The 24,292-nt window shown below is 40.8% G+C and overlaps 2 long non-coding RNA genes across 3 annotated transcripts in view; one reads left to right on the top strand and one right to left on the bottom strand.

The window, feature by feature from the left end:
* The window catches only part of LOC114604644 (uncharacterized), a 93,591-nt gene that overhangs the window by 4,579 nt on the left and 64,720 nt on the right, over positions 1-24,292 (bottom strand). The window contains exons 2-4 of one of the 2 annotated variants that reach the window (XR_003708379.2): positions 12,305-12,401; positions 8,737-8,847; positions 4,552-4,644 (exon numbers count right to left, since the gene is read on the bottom strand). This is a non-coding gene — a long non-coding RNA (uncharacterized LOC114604644). The remainder of the gene's footprint in view (positions 1-4,551; positions 4,645-8,736; positions 8,848-12,304; positions 12,402-24,292) is intronic. The other variant, XR_003708378.2, reaches the window with a different exon arrangement.
* On the top strand, positions 1,435-12,316 carry LOC114604645 (uncharacterized). The gene is made up of 4 exons (XR_003708380.2): positions 1,435-1,953; positions 3,715-3,907; positions 8,854-9,066; positions 9,846-12,316. It is a non-coding gene; the product is annotated as an uncharacterized LOC114604645 (long non-coding RNA).

The following is a 24,292-nucleotide window of genomic DNA, read 5'->3' as shown; positions in this document are numbered from 1 at the left end:
CATGATATATTGGATTGTGGAAGGATAATTTCAATAGGCAAATGAATAAGTTCAGATTTCCACTCTCACACACACCTGCCACACACACAAAAAGGATTTGGACATGAGATATTGTCCACCTTGGCCATATATATCTTGTAAGTGGTTTGTTGAGTACAAAATCATTGCCTTCTACAGACACTGGCCGGTTCATGTTAGACTATAAATGTAATGCAAGTAAAAGGTTACATGAAATCCAATGCAAATACAATTTCATCTTGAACAGCATTCTTAAGTATGAATCTAATTGAACTGTGAGCTCTCCAGCAGTCATTTATTATTATGATATATCCGTTCCTTTAAAATAAGCTTTCATGGAAATGGGTAATTGACTTTATTGTACTTTTAGCAAAGGCAATTGGCTGGAAAATAGCACTATCATTTAGCCTGATCTTTCATTTGGATTGCTAAAAAGTACATATGTAAGAGAAAGGGCAACCATTAATTGATAGCTTAAGAGGGCTATTGTTTATGTCCTTGACAAACTATTACTGCTACTACTGCTACTGCTACTACTACTACTACTACTACTGCTACTACTACTACTACTATAATTGTTACCCCAAATGTGGGGTGGTCAGCTTTGTGGAAGTGCTCCTCAGAATTTAGTCACCTACCTTTAAGGATGATAGGAATAGGCATGAGGCATCTTATTATGTACATGAAGGTACTCCTTTTCACATACTTAACTCAATGTAAAGACATCAGGCAGGAGGGCCAACAGAGCAATGTTATGGCGGGGCTAGTGGTGTGCAGTCCTACTCCCTCCAGTTATTTACTTTATTGATGGATCTTACATTGTTAGGAACAGTGACCTCTGAGAGCAGTACCAATTTGTGCTGTGCTATAATAGTGGGTGCTCCCAGTTTTGAGCTTAATATTGCAAATGGGTTGCTGAGATTTGGCATAGGGGTCATTGGCAATAGTGGGTGGTTGTTGTTTTTCTCTCTCTTAATTTATGAGATATTCCCCAGGGACAATTAATCCAAATTAAAGAGGGGAGAATATAGGCTAGCATGTTAATGATGATGCCGTGTGGATGCTGGCGGAAATGCACACATGAGGAGCAACACCCTAACAATCAGAAAGCACCCTAGGCTACCAGAAGTTGATATGGAGAAAGAAATTGGATCTGGGCTTACTGCAAGGCCTAATTCCTGGCTTTATGTATCTGCTAGTCTGTTATTACCTGTTAGTACCAGGTCTTAGATTACAGGGCTGTATATAACTAAGACTTTTAACAAGAAGTAGCACTATCCACAGTGGACTATATTTCATTGATGGTACATTGGAGCAATTTGATCTGGGAACTGTGAGTGATGATGTACAGCAGAATTATTTTTGCAGAGCTGAAGTCTTCATACATCTATTTTTCTGGCAAAATTCAGTTTTTAGGTGAGATTACTTCCTCCCATGGAAGTAATCCTGTTCATAAATACAACATGTTATTTGAACTCTAATCATATAAATAATGCTCTCCATCAAATTCCAAATAAGTAAGGCCTTCATTGGTGTGAGTGAACATAAACTGAAGTTCACCAGATTCTGTTTTATCTGGTTTGAGGAATCACAGCTGGTTGACCGGAAGAAAAAGATTATGAAATGTAGATGCAGAGGTTACTGTTATCTAGACTAGTGCATTCCAGGGCTAGCCCTTCTTTTAAGATTTTGAGGAGTGTGAGGGAGAAGCAGAAATATTTCTTTGTTGAAACATCTCCAAGAATTGGAGTTTTATTCCAGGCTTTTCTTCCCCTTTCTCACCATCTCCAGGTTCCTAATTCTCACAGAAAGGCAGAAATTTTGAACAAAACATGATTTGCCACCTACTCAACAGATTTTACTAACAATATGATGACTTTGAGGCTGCTCTCTGAATTGTGACTTTTTTCTAATGACTGTTCTTCTTGACAGAAGGTATGGGGGTGGGAGAGAGTTTGTATTTCAAGAAAGGCATTGTTAACTCAGTGCTAAACGTATTTATTTGGAAGCAAAAAACCTGGGTGTTTAGGATCATAGTCTGAAGCCCTCACTCCCTACACCTGACCACCAACAGCTCAAGCAGTATAACACTATCCCACAGAGTCACATCAAAGGCTTTTCTAGATGCAGTTATACACAGCGAAGGCACAGTGGTTCTCAGGCTGATGCTCTTCCTCATCCAGACAACATTATCCCACCCAACACATCAGCTTATAGGAACCTCCTCCCCCCCCCCCCCCCGATCTTAAACCACAGTGTTATTTTCACCAGCATGTGCATTTTTATGCACACTTTCCCCTAGCATATGCTCTTTTTCACCCACTTCTTGGCAGGAGAACTGTGTTTCAGTTCGTGTTATCTTTCACAAAGTGCAAAGCAGTAGGTTCGCCTTTAAATACGAACTGAATCCAATTATTCCACTTCCCTAGCCACAGCCATTGACAGGCAGAGCCAGCTCCTTATTGGCTGCCGGCAGATGGGGAGCTGGCTGAGGGCAGACTAAAGCCATGGGCCAGTGCTCCTTTCGCCCTACTGGGCCAGCCCCTGTTATTCCACAAGTGTCACGGAGGATTGTGAGCTATGGCAGGTGAGGCAACTCCAGAGATCCTCTCTGTAAGATTCACCTGAAAGCGATATGTATGACCCACTCCTGTGTCCCACTCAGCTTTGCCAAACACATAGGGTTTCTTCTTGGGAAAATCAAGTAATTTGAAGCCAAGATTTTGCTCACTCTGGCTCCCAAAACCAAGACTGAAAATAAAAGCAATCTGACCCAATAGCTGCTATCTGAATTGTGTGGGACATTTCAGAGAAACACTCTATTGTGCACTTCAGCCTGAGAAGATATATTATGCAAGGAGAAGGGGACATAGTAACTCCAGAGACACCCCTCTCCCTTTCTGCTAAATTGAGCATAGTACTGCCTGTGTTTCAGTTTCTCAGAGTGCTTTCTGCCATCTGTTTTTAATTTTTCTTTAATTTCCATTCACGGCCTTTGGACTACTCCCATGTTCAGAAGAAAACAGCAATTAAGGCTAACATTATCTGGGTGCCTCTTCCAGGCTATAAACTTAAAATTGTTGGCATAAGCAAATATTCCGTATCAATCTTTTACCAGCGGACCAATGTTGTTTTCTATTATTTTGCTTTGCAAACACATGGGTAGAGGCATGTTATGCCCCCACTACTTTCATACTAGTGCTGGTATGTGAAAATACTGGAATATACATTCTAATTCTAGCCTAAAGCCTGCTGCAGTCCAGCCAGCCATGGAAAAGAATGTCCTTCATAACAGCTCTGTGAAGGCACAACATAGATTCTTGCCAATTTGTCAGATGAACAGAAAGGAAGCATCATTCCAGAGGTGGCCCTAAGTGTCACCATATAAGCCTATCACACTAGTCACATATTAGCATGACACCCACCATATGTGTTTTAAGGCAGGAGTGGGGAATCTGAGGCCTGGAGGGCTCCTTGGGAGACCCCCTGACTAGCCTTGAGTGTTTTTGCCTGCCTGGAATGTGTCACTGACCCCTGATCATGACTCATAGGAACTAGAAAGGGGTTTCTGTATAACTTGAGCTACACTGATTGCTCCATCTATTTTACCTCTGCCCCACCCATGAGAAGAGAATGCTGCCTTCTTCAGATGTCTCAGCCCTGTTTTAAAGTCTGTAATGCATCACTCTGTTTCAGATACGCAATGATTGTGGTTTCACCGACTAGTATTGTGAGCATAATCCAGTCAAAATCAAGTCCTATTGCTACTAATGGAAAAGTGGTGACCGTTTGCTTAAGTTGGCAATGGAAACAAATGGAACTGGCAAGCGTTGTTTAGAGGAGAGGTGAGCAAGAATCTTCCCAGTCCGGCCAAGTTTACGTATTTCAGGTATGTCCTACAACCTGTTATTCCATGTGCAAGCAACTAGAATGATTGACACATTGTTGTTGATCCCACATCCTCTTCTGGAGGACAAAAAAGTTTGCAAAAACATTCATAAAATGAATGCCAGCTTGGCTCCTAGCCTAGATATGGTCCGTTTGCAAGCTATTACCTCCATTGACCCCAATGGATTTTTTTTTTTTTTTTGGCAAGCAATAATAACATCTGGCTGCATGTGGAAATGATCCTTGATGCCATCCAGATGTGCTATTTGAAACAACAAATGAAACCTTTGGGCCACAAGTGTCCAGTTGCTAGTGGACCTACAATACTACAGTTTTTCTCACAAACATTTACAGACTTGTTTCCTCTACCATATTGATCTGTGGCATTAGAAGCATAGTGAGAACTGAATAGCTACTGTAGACAGTTAACCTCTTGTTAACTACTCTTATCTGTATTGTTTTTAACACTCGATTGGGAGCCGCCCAGAGTGGCTGGGGAAACTCAGCCAGATGGACGGGGTATAAATAATAAATTATTATTGTTATTATAATCTCTTTCATCCCTCACTTCCCTCCTCTCCTTTGCAGTTTTCCATTCTCAAAATGAGGACTATAAAAATTTTAGGTCAATTATGATCAGCTTACCAGGAAAAGATACGGAGAGTGTTCTCCTGCTACCACTGTGTCCATCCACCTTTTCCTCTTGCTAGGGTTCCTGAGCTTTTAACAGCTACATATCTGGCAAGAAATAAACAAGTACTGCTTTCACAGCATATCCATTGACTTTGTGCCTTCCAAGAAGCTAGTAGATATACACAAATCCTGTCAGCGGGGCAGTGGAGTGGGGCAGAGATAGCAATTCTGATTTATGTACTTGCTCATTTTAGAGTATGTCAGTATTGATGTGAGTCATACTGATTATATGCAGCACTGTTTGCGAAGTCAAGGCTGCATTTATTCTAGGCAAATAATATTAAGAAGTTCTTATAAAAGAGAAAGGACATATAATTTGACATGTAACTGATCAAGATCTTGTACCACTCAGCTTTCTCATGTTGAAGAAAACAAGAGCACATATCAGGATCATTTTATTAAGGGGCTTTGGAGAAACAATTAAGTTTAACATTTACTTCTCATTAGGATTCAAGATACAGCAAAACAACCCCTTCTAACTGAAATGTTGGTACATCTTTCAGAAAATATTAAGCATGCATTAGCTTTGGAAATTGGGTCTTGGTTTTGAAACACTTTCTTGATGGACTAGCATTACAAAAGTGCTTGTGAATAAATATGCAATTATAATGAATTTCCAGAAAGCATTTCCGCCCTGCCCCCCAATTAACAATACAAAGAAAATTATTTACAGGGGATTCTTTGGCCCAAAATAAACTTTTCTTAATCTCAAATACAGGCTTGCTTTCCACAAACTATGGCTCTTTCGCACTCTCCCACTCTTTGTCTCTGTTTCCCAGTATTCCCACATCCTCTGAATAATCAATCTCTCCTCCCCTTGCTCTAGGAATGTAGAAGAATGATGCTTCAGCAATCCATTTTGATTAATTTTGAGATTAGATTCTGTTTTATCACAGATTAATTGCATACTGGTCTGGGCTGCACTTCCCCTATTGCAACCAGAGTTGTGCAGAATTATAAAGATATTTGAGATTTTATGCAAAAAGTATGCAGTTGAGAGGCACGAAAATTCTTCTGCAAAATCCCTCTATCTTTGAGGGTTTTCATTACCACTGCCTTCATTCTGAATAGGGAAAAAACAACTACCGACTCAATTTCCTGCCACCACTCTACAATGAAATTTTCACCCTGATCCAGTTATGGTTGTGTATAGTTAGTTACACATGAGCAGTTGGGGCAAAGTAGGGTATGTATTCAGCTGTACATCGCATATCTCCATCCACATTCTAAACCAGATCGTCAACTTCAAATTGGAACCATTGACCTGTTTGTCACCTTAGCAATGGGGAAACATTTGCTCTTCTCTGAACACCTACACCCTTGTGAATATTGTTCTGCCTTTGCACCCATACAAAAGGGTGCAAAAAATACAAAAGGGTGCTTCTCAGGGAGAAAAACGCCTATGAAATGACACACAAACACACACTGTTTCCGCACTCCTTAAAAACGACTGCTTGTCTCTATGGTATTCATTGTGCCCAAATTAATAAATCACTGAAATTCCCAGTGGGACTGAAACTTTGAGAGGTCAAGCTAGAGTGGAAGTAGTACAGATCAGTTTCTCACAGACACGCTATTAGAACATCTGTTTGTGTCCTCGATGCCTATTAAGATGTTTACACTGCTAATTGTAGGCATAGCATAGCTACCTTTTTGTATTTTTGTTTTTCTACCAACCTCAGCGGCACAACATCATATATCTAACTTAGGCCAACTGTCAGCATGCCAATTAGTCAATGCCATATATATTTGTATCAGGTACATTCATTTGATAGATGGTCAAACTCACTGGAACTAATAACCTATGAAAATGCTTTGCTAAGACTATGCCCATATCAATTTTCAACGGCAATGTCTTAGTTTAAGAAACTGATTTCTTGACATTTCCATGTCCAGGAATTTTATGTGCAACACAGACACACATGTTGGGAGATTTTACACTAGTCTTATTATGCTTTAGTAACAATGGTGTGCTGTAGTTTGGACCTCATTATTTACTCGATTTTCAAATAAGGCTATTCCTGCTAAGCATCAAGATTCTATAAGAACTCAATTTGCCTAAATCTTGTTGGTTCATTCAGCTTGTGTCTATATCAGTGTAAATTGTTTCAAAAATGGTAGCCAATTAGAATTACAATGCAAAACTAAACTAAACTATAAACAGTTGTAAAACAAAATAATATTGCATCTTTTAAATTTTATTACCAAGGCAACTGACAAGCCTTTTCCAGTCCCTTATTACTGACACCAAGAACTGCAAATGATAATGCAGACCCTCATTCAACCTACACATTAACTCCTATCTTCATTATATCTATTTGTGGCCTTGCCCACTAAGTTTGATCTACCTGCTCAGTTCTGGTTTGCACTGAGCTCAGCTTGTACACTGAACATGCCCCATAAGCCAGGGCCACATTTCACTGGATACTACAATTGGACACTGACCCTTTCTGAATAAGATGTGCAAATTGCTTCTCATTGTGAATGTAAAAAGTGCGTTTTTAGTCCCATAAATCAGTGTTTCCCAACCTTGGGCCTCCAGCTGTTTTTGGACTACAACTCCCATCATCCCTAGCTAGCAAGACCAGTGCTCAGGGATGATGGGAATTGTAGTTCAAAAACAGCTGGAGGCCCAAAGTTGGGAAACACTGCCATAAATGTTTGGAGGCTGATGTGAGATTTGCCTAAACGTTTTTGTGGTCCTGCCTCTTTTTCTGCTCTTCTAGATGTGACGGCCTTTTTTGTGTTATGCCCCCACAACAGTCATTTTGTGTAATATCAATCTCCCACTCACACACAGAGAGCACTCATTTTGTGACTGGCGCCTGCAACACTTTCTGAGGATTACAAATGTACCCAGTGGTCCAGAACCATTGGCAACTCCTGCCTTAAGAGCCCCAGCGCCTCTCTTTTTGAAAATAAAACACTTACTCCCTGTATAATGACTCTGGGAATCATTCGATAACAAGAAACACAAGAGAAGGGTTGTAGCGGTGTGTTCAATGCATAGCATCTCCAGGCACCCCTGTCTAAAACCTTGAAGAGCGTATTTTTATCAGTTAAAATAATGCTGATGAACCAATGATTTGACTCAGTATAAGGCTGTTGCTATAACCCATAATAACCCTGAATTGACACTGTTGCCCCATTGTGACTATTTCTATACAATCTCATTTCTCTCTATGGGACTAAACTGTTGAGTGCTTTCTTAGCAGCCATGAAAATGTTTAATTAATTTGCTTTTATAACTTGAGTAAAAGCAGGCTGTTAATTTCAAGATTCTGATCCTTGTTATATTCAGCGCCTCAGGCCTTGCCTGCCATGCAGGTACAGTCAGTAAAATAAACACAAACACAGCTTCCACTTCATTTCAGCCCAAGTAACCTTTGCATCAGCCTTAAATAAGAGCTAGAGGATGCTTCTAGCAAAATAAGTTACTGACCATATCCTTGGCTAATAAACACCTAGGCCTGTGGCCTGTCGTTTATTTAGCCTAGGATATGGTTATTGCTCATTAGGAGAAAATACCCTCAAGTTATTATTTAACAATCTTTAGCTGGGGAAAAATTGGGGGCGGGAGTAACATATGGTCCAGCTGTCCACGAATTCACCTGAAAAGGTTTTATCAACACCTTTAGCAAAAGCTGCCTCAGGCAACTCATAAAAACATGGAGAAGTCAATACACCCAGAAGAGCTGAATAAATAAAAATAGTAGTGGTACATTTAATGTATACCTTTCATTCCAAGGCACCTCTACAGCCTAGAGAAATTTCACACTAGACATAAATGGTAGTATAAGGCGGCACAGGTCAGGAATGAAGAAACCTGACAGTGAGGGTTTCAGGGGCAATGGTATTTCAGTGTGCAGTTGTTGTCAAGTTGTTAACTATGTGCTCCTGTGAGGTGAGCCACAATCTCACTGTATGGTATGTCAACACACTCTCATAGTTGCCCTTCTGTGACTTTAGATATTGTAGCTCTTCATGTGAAACTACTCAGTTTCTCATCCTGCTGACGACCCAACCACAGATCAAATCAGTGGTTGGAGGGGTTTGTAACTGTAGTAATTTCACAGAACCTGTCACTTTTGAAGGGCTGCTACCCAAAGGCAAAGAGAACACCTGCAAAGGACTCACCTAACTGGCAGTGGGAAAACAGAGAGGGCTGTTTGGCTCTTGTTTCGTTAGGTAGATCGTGTTTAAATAGCCACATTCAGTTTCCATTCACGTTCCATGTATATTCTGTCCCTACAGCAGAGAAGAGAAAATACAGTTAAAAGGTGTTTACAAGCCAAGTCAACCCTGTGATTTGCTACTTGTGTTCATTTTTTGCTTGAGAGGCACACACCTATAGCAGACTTTAAGTCGGCATTCCACAGCCATGAAGAAATTTCTTGTTTGTAAACCAAAGAGGAAGAATTATAAGCCAGACACTTACATCACCTGACATATGTGTTTCTCAATCACGTAAGTTTATTTAAGGCTTTCCCCCCCCCCCCCGACCTTTCTCTCTCTCTCTTTTTCTTTAACATGACTTGGAATGGGCTAGAAAAGTGAGGAGAAAGTAGAAAATAAAAGGAGGAAACACATGCTGCATTAAAAAAAAAAAGTAATTAATTGACTCTGCTTTCCTAGCTGCACTGTCAGAACTACCAAGTCCTCCTCTGTGTCTGGAAGTAAATATATTTTCCCTACACTTGTCCGAAACTCTATAGCTACTGGTAGAACGGTAACACATAATAACATGGTAGCGACACATAAAGCTGTCAGTCTTAAAGGGAAATGGATGCCAAAGCTGAGGGGGTAAACAGACTAAATCAATTTGAACATGCATGTTAAGGTCTGTGAAAGGGCAGAGTTTAGTGCTGCTAGGCTGAAAAGCATTTGTCTCTGTCTCGTTGTATTTCCCTACCATGCAGCGGAATACACCCACAGGCCTCTTGCTTGGCTCCAGTCAGGCTCCGTGGCTGATTAATGACAGCTGGAGGTGTCCAGTAATTTCCTCACCTAATAATAAACTACAGTCCAAAAAAGAGTGGTTCCCTCAGGCCCGCCTTTAACAGAACTGTACTCGCCACCAGTAGAAAGCCAATTACCATGTCTGAGATAAGGCACATTTAAGCAGCTTTCCAGGGCCATTTAGTTGGCTTTGGGCACCTCGCCTTTGGACAAGCTAGGTTCAGATAATGTCTGGGTCAGTTATATAATGACCTAGTGTTCCAAAAATATCTTTGTCATCCCTGCAGGACAGAACCTAAATTGGAGGACTGTCTCGTCTAAGCACAGATCAAACGGCCTACGAGCAGCCACACCAACGTTAAAAAAAACACACCAATGGCCTCCGCTCCCTTATTCTTTTTCCCAGGGTCACCAACTTACACAACGATGACTACTGTTTCTGGGGCTTAAGCAATCAGTCTGCCTCACAACATCCTACCCGAAGGGGCCCACTAAAAGATTTTATAGGAGAATTTATTCTCCGCAAGAACTTTTCCAGATTCTGTCAGCAATGAAAGATGTGTGTGTATAAAATATGAAGTTAATAAAGGTTGCATTATTTAAAGGGGAGATCTCTTTCCTCATAAAATACTAATTTCTGCATTAACAAGCATGCAAAAGTTGAGTAAATTAATCATGTCCTTAAACATAAGCCAACAGTCCCACCCTCTGCTTTGCCCTGTGCTGCTCTACCTTACGTTCAAGAAACATGAACTTGATTTATTCAAGGAAGCTTGCATGGACTTCTAGGGGTGGGGGAAATGGACCTGAAAAGCATAGCTTTTTTCATAAAAAAGTTAAAGAATGTAGAAGGTTTAGCTGCAACAACATTTCTACATACTTGGAAGCTGTGTACTTTAAAAATCAAGGTATTAGTACATTAGCTTGTATGAAGAGGAACCCAAGATATTGTAGGACAAAGAGTAAGGTGAGCTTTTTGGATGCTCTGGAGTGAAATCTTGTTTTGTAAGGAAGTGTACAAGAACCTGAGGAGGAGGCAAATACAAGATTAGGCTTCTAAAGCTATGTACACATTAGCAGCTTCAAAACACAGTGAGGTTGCTTCCCCTCAATGAATTTCAAGTTGCATTTGCATGTTGAGGTGCATACAGGAGACGGAGTGTGGATGTCATCACCTGATATGCATTACATGTTTGGTTTCCTCATGGCTACATACCCCCCTCCTATACATGAAGCTGCCATCTGTGCACATGCTGCCATCTGGATGTGTGCAACAGCTGTCTCAAATGTACACACCTCACCTCAACTGCAAATTGAACTTATCTTATGTTTTCAAATCAGATGGAAATTGGTCTGAGGGAAAATGCATCAAACAGGAGTATTTCTAACCACAAACTCGCCAACCTTACTTTCATGTATCTCAGTCCAGTACTTCTCAAGAAACTACAGGGTGGATATGGATTGTAGCTAATGTCACGTGTACACGGCTTCAGACAGCAGTAACAGAAACACGCTGGATCAAAGGTATATGGTAATGTGTACACAGCCAAAGCATTGGTGTTCCTTGGAAAAGGCAAGAAGCCCAATGGAACAGCCACACAAAGAGTCTGGGAAGGAAACTGTCTTTTAGAAACAACAGAGCAGATTATTTCGCATACACTAAGGTCTCCTGCTCTTTTAGAATCATAGAATTGTAGAGTTGAAAGGGACCCTGAGGATCATTTAGTCCAACCCCCTGCAATGCAGGAATCTCAACTAAAGCATCCATGGCAGATGGCCATCCAACCTCTGCTTTAAAATCTCCAGTGAAGGAGAGTCCACCACCTTCTGAGGGACTCCATTCCATTGTCAAACAGCTCTTACTGTCAGAAAGTTCTTTTCGATGTTGAGTTGGAGTCTCCTTTCTTGTAACTTGAATCCACTAGTTCAGGTCCTACCCTCTGAAGCAGGAGAAAACATGCTTGCGCCATCTTCCCTGTGACAGCCCTTCCAATATTTGAAGATGACTATCATATCTCCTCTCACTGCTGCTAGTGTGCTCCGTTAAAGATCTAAAATACAGGTTGCCTTATTAACTTACTGGCTGAATTTCCTTTCCTTTGGAATCCTCTAGAGCACTCAGCACAGCATGAAAATGATCCTACATTAAACTATTAGAGGTAAGCACAGCTGACTACCAAGTGAAGAACAACGAATAACTGTTTTCCATCCATATGTTTATCTGAAATGTTCCAAAAACTAATATCTCCTGTTAAAAAATAATGCAACTCGGACAACTTCGCCCGAAAAAGAAAGAAAAGAAGTTGTTTTAAAAGGATTATTCTGTCAAAAAAGATTTGTAATATTTAACTTACATTTTCCCTGACACTGAAAGAGCGGAAGACTGAGTATCCCATTTCCTCTGTGTCTGAGCTGTTTTGTGTTTCAGAAGTCATGAATGCCAGTATCGTGTGTTTTTTTCCAGAGCTGCTTTCTAACTGCAGAAACAGGATGTATTTAATCCCAGGAGCAGCTAGGCCAGGAATGTGTCCTGGTACAGATTCTAATCTCACCTAGAATCACATATCAGTATTTGGAAGGAATAAAAAATTGTTCTATACATTAATGTATGCTTTCAATTCACTATATATGTGTTTCTTCACATGGACACTGAGAATGTATAAACCCTCTGCCTGGCAATGGTGGATTACACTGGCTGTAGTGGGTATGAGAGTTTCAAAGGGCAATATAATATAAATTTATTTACCGTTTTGAATTCTGTTTTCTTCATCATTTCTCTGCTCTTCCATCTCCTCTATTTTTTCTCTCTGCTTGAGTAGTTCTTAGTATTCTCTCAGTTGCTCCTTTAATAAAAAGAAATGTGAGAAAACATTATTGCCATAGATATTGCTGAACGCCTGATGGAGAATATAAGAAGAAATCGTCCAAACATTACTTGCTGTCACAGCAAAGCAACTGGCAGTAGTGCTCCATCTAACCTTCCTAAAAACCTCAATGCAGTGTCCTTCCTCAGAGCAAGGCATTGTGGGGAAAGTTGGATTGCTGCTTTCCCACAACAGGAAAACCTGTTTAAAGTTAAACGGTTTGTTGTTCATTTTAAAAAGTCTTCGTTGCTGTGCCAAAAGCCAGCAGCGGCATCCCTACAAGGCTCTTCTAGGCTGTCTGCCCTGGTTGCCCTGGTGCCTGGTTCTGAGGAAGGACACTGGTATTGTTCCTCAAAGTCAGGAACTGAGGAAGGCAGGGGTACATCATTGGAGCTGTGGGGCAGGGGGAAGGAAGAGCACTGAGTGGCAATCAGAGCGGCGGTTGGAGGAGGGTGCAGCAGCCTGGTGGTATTCACTAAACCACCGTCTTAGGCTCTGGAATATTTCCAGTTGAAGTGAATGCACTAAATGTGTAGCAGCCCCAAAGAGGATCCTGGGCTTAAGGTAACCCTGGTGCACTACTGGAATAAAAAGGAAATTACTATATAGGTGAAGACCAGAATCTAGGGTAGCTATGTAAAATAAAAGGTAAAGGACCCCTGACAGTTAAGTCCAGTCGCTAACGACTCTGGGGTTGCGGCACTCATCTCGCTTTACTGGCCAAGGGAGCAAATGTTTGTCCGCAGACAAGTTTTTCCGGGTCATGTGGCCAGCGTGACTAAACCACTTCTGGCGAAACCAGAGCAGCGCACGGAAACACCATTTACCTTCCCTATTTATCTACTTGCACTTTGACGTGCTTTTGAACTGCTAGGTTGGCAGGAGCTCGGACCGAGCAACAGAGCTCACCCTGTCACGGGGATTCGAAGCACTGACCTTCTGATAGGCAAGCCCTAGGCTCAGTGGTTTAGACCACAACGCCACCCGCGTCCCTTAGGTTAGCTATGTACTCATCACCAAAAAAGAGGATAAAAGAGGGCATGGATATACGTTGTACCTGCATATACTAATTTATATGTATAGATATATATTTATATTTATACATATATATTTATATGTATAGATATAAATGTAAAAATAACTGCTATAAATTAAATAGAAATACAATATATTTCCACATAGTGGGGTAGACTGTGATCAGGTGTGTCTACTCATTCGCTGTTTAGGCACTAATGGTTGAGGGCCAACTTCAGCACTCTTGCCCTTCCTTCTTATAATTCTTTATCAGGAAGGCCTTCAAATAGAGGACTGCCTTCTGCAACACAGAACACATGGCCACCCTTCCAGACTCTTGAACAGAATCATGACAGGTATGGAATGACTTTCCCTCAAAGACTAGGCAGGCACATGCTGCATGCTTCCTGAATCCAGCATGCAGTCATTTGCAGGCTCTTAGTGCCAGTTTTCAATTTATTTACTCCTTTTTAAAACTATGAAGCGTCTCCAAATGATTGTGTGAGACATATGCAAAACAACTGCATGTAGAAAAACTGCTTAAACAATTGCATATAGAAAACAATTTAAAACCAACAGAAACGTTAAAAGCAGTTAAAACAATTACAAATATGAACAAACATTTTTAGCATGCTAACTACTACAGTTCGTGTTTCACTGGTATATTTTTTATGGATTATAATTATGAATTACATTGATTCAATGCTTTTTACAGAGGGGGAAACTGAGAGAGACTTACAGCAAGTTAAAAATGCAAAACTACCATCATCGCATCCAGCATCACACACCAATATGTTTTATTGACATGTTCTGATTTTGTTATTTTACTGGTGGCAAACTGCCTTGGTCCCCTGGTGTGAAAGGTGGTATAGAATTGGTTTTATAAATAAATTAACTTTCAAGAGTCTTTGCAGACTCTGGAGCAATGAGAATACTCCCCCAACAAACAGTCCACCTGCCACAGAAAGGCAATGGTATTCTGTAGCAACTGCATTGCATGGCAGACCTTTACAGCAGTCTGGCCTTGAGGGTCCAAACCAAAAGAACCCTATCTGGGTGTTCTTTGTTCCTGTGTTGAGTAACACCTAAGCAAGGAGCAGGGCTGTACCAAGCAGCCCAGCCCCTTATGTTGCACACTTGCTAATGTCTGTAGTGGGGCGCAGGAGGTATGTGCCTTCACACATATGAAGGCACACACCTGTGTATGTGAAGATTGGCCCAGAATCTTCAACACTGTGTGGTCAGCCAGAACGCTCCCATGTGATGTACTTGCAAATGTCAAGGGAAGTGTGTGCAATGCCAGGTGTAGGAGAACCAGTGAGGCCCCCACTCCTTGTTTCTGTGTTGTTCAACGCTGAAATTATGATGAAAGTATCATCATAATGCTGGCACCCCTAATGGATTTCAGCAATATCCACCATTCACAACTAGGTGTTTCACTTCTATTCCCATGACAAAAATTGCCTCATTTCCTAACAAAGAATTTAATAGTCAAGCAATTAAGTATTATCATACTGACTCAAGCCAAATTAAACAAAAAGGAATGCAACCATTATCTGCTATGTATGGGCTTAAATTTTATGAGCTATCTGATGTCATGTACAATAAAATTTTATGACTGCACTTTATTAGAATTTATTGTGTTATAATACAATTCATCCTTTATATTAACTGTAATAGTCATACACCTTTCCCCCCTCTCATGTGATAGGTTTATTTTACTGTAACATAAAGGAGGAATCTGGTCTGATAATCCACATGGAGAAAAACTGATTATCTGGTTCTTTATCAGTCTAGCTTACGATCCAATGTTGGGACCAATGCTGGGTCTTGGGCAACCTTATGAATGACAGGTCATCCTGGGATATGGGTAGAGTGAATGCAAATCCTGGAACCCTCGAGCCATCAAACTAGGGATGTACTAGAATTGCACTGCTCACCCCGAAAGCAGTTGAGACTTTGCAAGTGTTCCAGCTGAATGCTCTGTGTGAAGCTACCTTTTGAAAAGTATTTTGAGGTGCTGCATATGAAGGCAGAAGGGAAAGCTAGCAAGTAAAACGACAGCATTTGCAGCCCATTTAAAGGATTGACCCAGCAGAGGTCTAGGTTGTCCCAAAATGACTGCATAATTATTTTTAAACAGCGCATCACATATTGATTACAGTACCTTCCCCAATCTGAGTTTTCACCCCATCCCAAATCCCATGTGCTTTTTGGAAAGGTCTGTATTCAGCTCTTGAGGCTGATGAACACATATGTGTTCATCGCTTACTGACTGCAGCACCAAATGGTAACTTTCATATATGTGAATGAGCTGTCAGATACCAGGCCCCAGAAACTGAATTTTTTATCTCTTCACACATAATGCTTCTTTTACCTTGTTTTTATGTTGCAATGGCTAACCAACAATCTATGATTTAAACAATCTCTCTATATATAAAAAATGCAACTATGAAATAAAGTTGTCTCTGCTGCAGTTTATTTTAAGAACCTTTATGATGACACTGAACACAGCAATGTGCTTCGAGACTGACACCACATCCATAGAAGTCAATGGGGGTCCCACGATTGAGTTCAAGAAGTATTTGCTTTGTCCCTTAAAACAGTCTCAGTGGATTAAGAGCAAAACACAAAGTTTAAGGGCGGGGGAGAGTGTTTTAAGCAGGATTGAGGATGTTAAAATTGTACTCTGCCTGTAATCTGCTAATCAGCTTGAAAAACTGATATATAGATAAGCATCTGCGTTCTTTTGAACTTCCCCTCCTTTTCATTCTTCGAAAGGTGGACCACACTTTGTAAGAAGCTGGTTCTCATTCAGTGACCTCCCCAGTTTCTTTAAACTCCACTCTTATCCCTCAACACTGCCCCTTCTGTGTTGAGATTATGTGTTCCCATACCACAAAAGACGAGAACAAAGTTAGAGAAGAAAAAGGAAAGCTGGTCTACTGTCAGAACCGAGGCTTATCGCAGCAGCCTCCTATTTTTAACTCGATTGCAAACGATATCTGTGATCAAAGGGCCAGAACCCCTGAAGGAGCTTATGCAAACAGCATGGTGGCCGGAATTCTTCCTGATGATTTGTAAGCAGGAAAGGACTTTTGACATGAAAGACAGCTTAAACAGCACAAGAATAGCAATAAACCATCTGTAAAATGCTTAACGTTGCCCTTGAACTAATGCAAATTTGTTCCAAACAATTTTTTCCCCTTTTCCCTTTTTCTCCTCCTTGCAAACTCTGGATGCCCTGCTGGGGCATTTGAACAGTCACATGTTCACTATACAAAAGCCTGTATAAGCAGGGAAATACAGTGTACTAATGTGTTTAGGACCAGGGAATCAAGCAACTTCCACAATTTAAATCCGCTGCCTTCCTTTTCCTCTTTATTTGAGAAATCTTCATTAATGATAGCCTGGTTAGGCATGCTGACTAAATGTCCAGAGAGCAGCACCCAAGGTAATTTTGCTGGTTTCAAATAGTTACAAAGAAAAAAACACTCCCAACTAGTTAGCAGAGTACATTCAATCATTTTTCTAAAGTAGCACAGCTCACTAGGAATGTGATTCTACTTATACTTATTCCCTTTTTATGTCCTTTATCAAAATATGTCAATAAAACAGGTAATGCAAGAAATGTGGATCAGTTGGTTATACCTTAATTGCTATCCAGAAGAACTATAGTGCAAGATTATTAAATGATGTTAATAGATTTATTTATTTTAGTGATGTGTCCTTATCTGTGGCTATTCATAAATATTAAAATGTTCCAAAACATAGTAATTGGAAGGGAAATATCCATTTACACATTATTTCCAGTCCCTTGGAAATACAGATTAATCTTTTCAAATCAGCTTTATCAGATGTACAAAATGGATGACATCTACTTAATATTTACTTAGGTCTATGTGTGTGTTTTAATAGAACTTTATATAGCACCTGTTGAGATCTCAATTTCTTTAATATCACAAAACATTTTGAACTTTCTTTGTTACCATCTCCTGGTTGCTGGGAGAGTAAGGTAGCCGTAGCTGATAATCAATGTGGAGGTAAAGGGCTGTCCACGTCTCACTGCCTACTGAAAGCAAAATGCTAATTTAGGCAATATTTGGTCTGGAAAGGCAGGTTTGTCAAACAGGTAGCAAACAGGAGTCTAATGCACTAAAAAGGGGTTGCTAAGCTTTCTTTAACCAAGGCCACTCTGCTGGTGAGCAAGGCCCAAACAAAAGTGGGCATTGCCACACCACACCCCTTCTCTCACACACATCAGATATGCACCCACTCCAGTAGAGTCGGTGGAGAGCTGTGAGAAGAACAGGTGGATCTTCAAAAAGCTCACCTCGCAAACCAGCACCCCCTCCACACTAAGTAACTATAGTCCTACGGGAGCGGGGGGCAACACTGGCCTGCAACTAGAGCCTTTTAATTCATGTATTTTTCATATCTGCTCCCTGACTCTGATCTCAATGAAATTTCAGGGAGCAGGTTAGAGGTGGTGTTGGGAATTAAAAGGCTCTCCTCCAGGCGTTTTGCCCCACACGCATTCACCCCAGCCCAGCTATGTCCATATGTGAGTCCCTCCAGCAGCAGCGCTTATGCGTGTTTCCAAGGAAGCTAAAATCCTACCCATCTGCTGCACAGAAGAAGAACTGGCAGAACGGATTCGGTGCCCTTTACTTTATTTATCCTCAGAGTTTATACGCTGCCTTTCAGGGCTAATCCTCTCAAGGCAACACAAAATCCATTATAAACATAGCTGCAGTCCATAAAATTACGTGCTGTGGAATTCAACATTGCTCAAAGGAGATTGTTCCATTGGGCAAGCATGAATGCTTGCACTAATGGAACAATCTCTCCCCTCCTCCTCCTCCTCCTCCTCCCGTGCACTGTTCTGGGGTTTCTTCCAACCTTCCAGAGTAGATTTGGGGGAGGCTCTGTTGCTCTAGAGTTCCTATGGCTTGTTTCAGCTAACAGACCAGGTTAGTTGAATCCTGGCCCAATGCATCTTAGTGGCAGAACATGTGCTCTGCATGCAAAAGATCCCTGGCATCTCCAGGTAGGCCTAGGAAAGACATGTCTGTTTAAAGCCCTAGAGAACCACTGTCAGTCAATGTAGACAAGGCTGAACTACATGGGTCAGCAAGGTAAAGGTAAAGGACCCCTGGACGGTTAAGTCCAGTCAAAGGCGACTTTGGGGTTGCAGCGCTCATCTTGCTTTCAGGCCAAGGGAGCCGGCGTTTGTCTGCGGACAGGTTTCCAGGTCATGTGGCAAGCATGACTAAACCGCTTCTGGCACACGGTACACTGTGATGTGCACAGAAGCACCGTTTATCTTCCCGGTAATTTATCTACCTATTTATCTACTTGCACTGGCATGCTTTTAAACTACTAGGTTGGCAGGAGCTGGGACAGAGCAAAGGGAGCTCACCCCATCGTGGGGATTCAAACCGCTGAGCTTATGATTGGCAAGCCCAAGAGGCTCAGTGGTTTAGACCACAGCACCACCCACACATGGGCCAATAGACAGACTCATTATAGGATAGCTTCCTATATTTCTAAAAATATTATAATCATAGGAAATTTTTGCTTTTTCCTAAATTGCAGTTTAGATATCATCTATCAATTAGTGCTGAATGACAATATCTTCAGTTACGGCATCTGATGATGTCTATTAAAGGACTGTCCATATTTTGAGGGCTTTGGCATCTTTTAAATTGCTGTAAGTAATAATTTGCATCTTCACAGAAAGCTGAGCCCATAATTATTTTTTACAAATGTTTATTGGGATCTTGTAAAGTACAAGTTCAGGAGGTCAGAGAGCAATGGGATAGGGAATTAGAATGTGCTATACAACCTAAACAATAGAAATTTGCTTTAGAATTTATACAGTGTGGTGCCAGTGTGGTGTAGTGGTTAAGAGCGGTAGTCACGTAATCTGGGTAACCGGGTTCGCGTCCCCGCTCCTCCACATGCAGCTGCTGGGTGACCTTGGGCCAGTCACACTTCTCTGAAGTCTCTCAGCCCCACTCACCTCACAGAGTGTTTGTTGTGGGGGAGGAAGGGAAAGGAGATTGTTAGCCGCTTTGAGACTCCTGAAGGGGAGTGAAAGGCGGGATATCAAATCCAAACTCTTCTTCTTCTTCTACATAACAATTCCTTGGATTTAAACTTGAAATTGATTCAGCAGAATTTGATGTTTCAGGTATACTTGACTCCACAACATCCGTATAGGAAGGCTTTGCCTAGTTTAGATACTGGAGGTGTAATGCTGAAAATGCCTCACTGATGCATATGATGCATGTCCAGCAATTCTTTCTGGTCTGACATTGCTGTTCTTATCAATTTTTTATTGTCAAAATCCTTGCCATTTGCAGGTGGACATGTCCTATTGAATTATATCTCTGTAGTATAAAATGCAGTAGGACATTACTTTGAACTGATTGTAGAAGAAAGGCCCAAGCATTGAGCATGGCCCAAATGGTTAGAGTTTGGATTTACATCCAGTTTAATAACTGGGCTTATACCCACACCATACATTTAAAGCATATGGCACCCCCTATACAAAACAGTTTTAAAATGATCAGAATCTACAAAGTCAGTTTGACTGGACGTTTGCAGAGGACTTAACTGGTTTGTCACATTTTTGGCCTGATAACTTTGAATGCCAAGTGTATCAAGAAAACCTTCACTGGTTTCCACTACATGGAAGTATTCCTGAAGATTTCATTTCCAGTTTTGTAAAAACAAAATTGAGTCATACCAGATCACATTTGTTGCAGAGAAGGTAAAATATTTGATCCTATCTGGGCTAGCATCTAATAGCTAGACTACAGCAGACATGGTGTGATTTTAATTTAATTGGGTGCATTGTTTTATTACGCATGTTTTGTTTTGCTTTTAAGTGTCGCTATCCACCCCTTGCAAAAGGGCCAGTAAGAAATTGCACTAACTTTTTTTTTAATCCAGAGACTGTTAAATCTAATACTAAGTCCTGCCACGTTCTACGCAAACACAGTTAGAAAGGAAATGTAACTGCCTTGCCGACCTTTCCACCACCACCCCACCTGTTTTTCCTAACTTTTCAACAGTGTTAGAGGTTAATAACATTGTTATTTCATCCATTGCTTGAATCTAATAAAAGCAATGAGGCATAGCATTCTGTAAAATGTCTGCAGTAGAGGAAAGAACACTGGTGTTGACCTCTAACTTAAATGAAATACTAATTATCCCCATCTACTTCTAAAATTAATGACTTTAGAATCTCCCAAGTGGCCCAACAAAAGTCTCTCATAAGACTCCAGGCAACTTTCTGTTTCCACTGAAGGGGGTGGAGAGGGAGAGAGAATTTTCAAATTCAAAAGAAACAAGTACCTTTGAGTCGCTCATAGACTCTCACAGGCTCTCACTCATAAACCAGTCCACATAAAATTAAAGCAATATCACAATATATAAATTGATTTTGAAAAATCAGGTAAGCAGAGGCTTGACAACCATATGTCAGGAGTGCTCTGATGGTGTTTCCTGCTTGGCAGGGGGTTGGACACGATGGCCCTTGTGGTCTCTTCCAACTCTATGATTCTATGATTCTATGATTCATTTTCTTAAAATGAAGAAACTCAGTTAAAAGCATAATTAAATGAAACATGCAGGATAAAAACAGTGAAGTCCCCCACAGGGAGTTCTGCTCACTTCCTGCTCCTTCTTCCTAGAAACCCCTGCTCCCTAAACCTCTGTTGTACAAAAACACCCTCTCTTCCTGTAGTGACATCACAACCCCCCCCCTTACCTTGGCAACCTCCCTCTGTGCCTGGCAGAGCCTTCTCCCTGGTCAATGAATTTCATTGAGTAGCCAATGGCTGGCCATCAGCACCATTGTTTGTTCAGCAACCCACCATCATGAGCTCCTGGCTGGGTTCACAAGGAAGTTAGCTGGTTGTGTTCCCAGCCCTTTATTCGCAGCCCTTGCTAAATACTGGAATTTATCAGTTTGCTCAAATTCTGACCCTTCACTGAATGTAGAAATTATAGGGAATCTGTCCACCCCCCAAATTCATAACAATACCAATGAGGGGGGGGGGAATTGTCAGTTCCTTAGCTTATTAGTATTTCAGTAACCTTTCCATAATATTCCTGTGGCTGTATCACAATGGAAATGGTTTAATCAGAAGGATCAACTGCATGCCAGCAATCAAAATCAAAACCCATCAAGACAATTGCCCCAGCTCCACGCTTACTATGATTTCTTCTACATTTCTGGAGTTACATACACTTGATATAGCTACAAATTGAAAACACCTGATGGCTAAGAGCTTCAAGTCAGGTTACAACATTTACCCTGTGGATGAACTCCAGCATTATGCTAATTGCTAAAGATGATCAAGAACGCTGTGGGACATTTTTAATTTGGAACATGTACTGGATTTTAATACCACGCAAGGGGATTTGACTCATATTCGTAAGTTATCAATGAGGAGGATAACCCCTCAGGAAATGTTTACAATGAGGAAGAGTTGGCGCTAGTGCAAGATGACACTGATTGTAATAATGTTATTGTTTTACATAACTTGAGAGGGAACATGTTTTAGTGGGTTACTAAAATAGAATATGCAATAAAAAATTAATTGAATGCATATTTTTCATAGCCTCTTAATTGAAGGAACTAGGGATGGCACCAAACTATGGAATGGAAGGGGGGCAGGGCAGGTGGATTTAGAAACAAACTCCTCCAATTCAGAAACACTGCCTCAGCTCCAGGCCAAGCCAAACTTACGCTCCAGAGTATAGCTTCTGTTAAATGCCATACTGTATGACCTAGATAATATTAACTCATTATTTAAATCAGTATAACTCCACACTTTCTTTTGTTTTTGTGGAAGCCATTTTTTTTAAAATAAAAAATCCCACCAGGAGATAAATTACATTGTTTTAAAATACAAGGAGCAGTATATAATATATAACAAGTCTACATCCCAAAGGACAATATGTACCAGCCTAGAGGAAAGCATATATATTTAGATATATCAGAAGCAAGTACGTAATTAATAAGAGCAAGTGGAGAATTCAACTCTAACGCATATATAATATGCAGAAATATACAGTGGTACCTCTAGTTACGAACTTAATTTGTTCCAGAGATCCATTCTTAACCTGAAACTGTTCTTAACTAGAGGTGTGCTTTCGCTAATGGGGCCTCTTGCTGCCACTGCGCTGCCAGCACACAATTTCCATTCTCATCCTGGGGCAAAGTTCTGAACTCGAGGTACCGTAACTCTTCCAGGTTAGCGGAGTTTGTAACCTGAAGCGTTTGTAACCTGAGGTGTTTGTAACTTGAGGTACCACTGTATTTGTTGCGGTTAGAACAACTAAGTCTGCAGTCTTATGGTTCCTGGAAGGACTTCCAAGGGGGCAGAGGATGAATTGAATCTGTCTATAGTACAGTTTGAATCTACAGAGCTCCAACGGCAGAGGGGAGAGATCTGATGTTGGAGCCTTCTTCAACAATGTCAGCTCCTCTGGAGCCTTGGTCAGCTGAAGTCAGAGTTCTGGTGTCAGAAGGGATAAAAGGGGTATTCTGAGCAACAGCTTAGATCCAATCTAAAGCCTTCCCGGTCCATATAGAAATACTTTTGAGTGAAGCTAAATCTCTCCTTCCCCTTTCGCTCTGTTTCCAATTGGAGGGGAAACTTTTTTTTTTTTAATTGGCAGAACACAGTATCATTCCTCTGCCCTTCCTTCCACCCAGACAGTTCAAGTCCAGCTAACAGAACGGCCTTTGAACCCCCTTCTTCAGATTGCACTGTAAATGCATGAAAAGAGGGAAGACCCAGAAGTTCATTCATATACCCATTCTATTTCCACTCCATTGTGTGATTTAAAACACACCCAAAAATGTGCATGGTTTTATAGGTAATCCACCCCCACATGATCATGAGGCATGAGTTCATCTATTCAGACTAAGATTTCCAGAATTTCTTAATGAATTTAGACTGCTATCAACCTGATACCTCCCAGAAAAATAAATCTGCTGTGGCGTTTTCCCTAATAGAGAGAGGCAGCAGAACTATTTTCCTTTGGCATTTATGGTTGCTTTAAAGCAAAGGCAATCAGTACTTTGTCAACACCCTGCTTTTGAACCCGACCCTCCATTCCTAGTAATTTTAAAGGACTTCCTACAAATCATTTGGAAAACAGCTGCATTAATTCACATGTTTAAGGATATGCACTACCTACAAGGTGACATTGTTAGTTAAAAAAACTAGCCTAAACTGGTTTCCATGGGGTTCTCCATCATAAACCTAGGAAGGATTGAACTGAGAATGTTAGCCAGCCAGGTCTCTCCAGGGCTAAATCTGAGGAAGAGGTGACCACAGTTCAGTTGAAGTAGGGCTGCCATACAGGGTGTCCTGGTTTTTCCTTTTTGAAATATGGCAACCCAAGTTGAAGGACCTATTGCAAATCCCAGGCTCTACCACAGAACTTGTAAGAATGTTTCAGAAAGTGTCCAGAACGTATCTGCCTCTCACTGCTAGTGAAAAACTATTACAATCAATATCTTTTAAAAATATATATATTAAAATACAAAATTAAGCATAAAACAAAATCTAAACAGAAAACAGGTGTGAAATATCAAAGCAGAAACAAAAAGAGACAGAGACAATAGCAATACATGCCAGACTTTTATAGGCTTGCCTTTTTAGATTTAGATTTAAATTTGCAGAGTTGGAAGGGACCCTTAGGATCATCTAGTCCAACCCCCTGCAATGCAAAAATCTTTCGCCCAACGCATGGGACTCAAACCTTAACCCTGAGATTAAGAGCGTCCTGCTGAGCTATCTTCAGAGACAGAGATAATGCTTATTACA

This window comes from Podarcis muralis, chromosome 9 (assembly GCF_964188315.1).
Source record: "Podarcis muralis chromosome 9, rPodMur119.hap1.1, whole genome shotgun sequence".
Lineage (NCBI taxonomy): Eukaryota > Metazoa > Chordata > Lepidosauria > Squamata > Lacertidae > Podarcis > Podarcis muralis.
This window is presented reverse-complemented; position numbering and strand designations above follow the sequence as displayed.